Here is a 1,075-nt window from a genome sequence, read left to right on the forward strand (position 1 = left end):
TTGTGTATTCCTTGTAATGTGGCCCCCTCCACCTTCAAGCCAGCAATGACACATCAAATCCTTCTCATGCTTTCCATCTCTCTGACCTCCCCTTCAGCCCAACCAGAGAAAACTCTGCTTTAAAAGGGCTCATGTGATTGGGTCAAGCCCACCTGTATAATCTCCATGTCTTAAGGTCAACTGACTTGGGACTTCAATGACATCTGCGAATCCCCTTCACAGCAGTACCTAGATGAGTGTTTGATTAAATAACCAGGAAGTAAGAATCTTGGGGGACCGTCTTTAGAAAGCTGCCTGCCTCACTGAGATTATTTTGTTCAATTTTTCTAGTTCAGTCTCTTAGTCTGTGCCAAAGTTCCTGGGATTTTGCACAGGTCAAAACTAGAGACCTGTGGACCAAATCGTCTCACACATTTTTCCTTTTTGTTTGTGCAGTTTCAACAAAATAAATTTAATGAGGCATTTAAAAATCGGGAAATTTATTATTTGAAAAATCAGGAAATTTGACAAAACTAGGTCCATAGCACCCAAAGCAACCATCAGCTGGAACCAAATAGCAGGTATCCCAGTTTACCACAATCGCTCCTTTTCCCTGTGGTACCTCCATTTCTGTGGCTGAAAAAAGCATTTGCTATTCATTACTGTGCTTACACTATTGTTTTTCTTATAGTAGAAAAGAAAGTAAAATATTTCATGTGCCTACAGTTCTAGAAAACATAGGCAAACAAAATTAGAACAAAATGGCTACATCTTTCAAGAAAATTTATTAATTCACTCATTCTTTCTGCAGATATATTGAGCCATGTGCTTTAGGTCCTGGAAATATAGCAGTTAACATAGAAAAACAACAGAGAAACGAATTTTGTTACAGAACTGAAGATTATTTCTACCTGTTTGATATGCAAATAAATTATGTCTGAGTTTTAAAAAAAATACAACTTAAGATGCCAGTATGGAACAAACTTAAAAACAACCATATAAAAAAGATGAGTGGTTATATTAGTTTTCTATAGTTGTGTAATAAATTTCAACAAACTTAGTGGTTTAAAACAACACATTTGTGGCCGGGCGCGGT

The sequence above is a fragment of the Propithecus coquereli genome, unplaced genomic scaffold (genome assembly GCF_000956105.1).
Source record: "Propithecus coquereli isolate 6110/MARCELLA unplaced genomic scaffold, Pcoq_1.0 Scaffold58, whole genome shotgun sequence".
NCBI classification, from domain to species: Eukaryota; Metazoa; Chordata; class Mammalia; order Primates; family Indriidae; genus Propithecus; species Propithecus coquereli.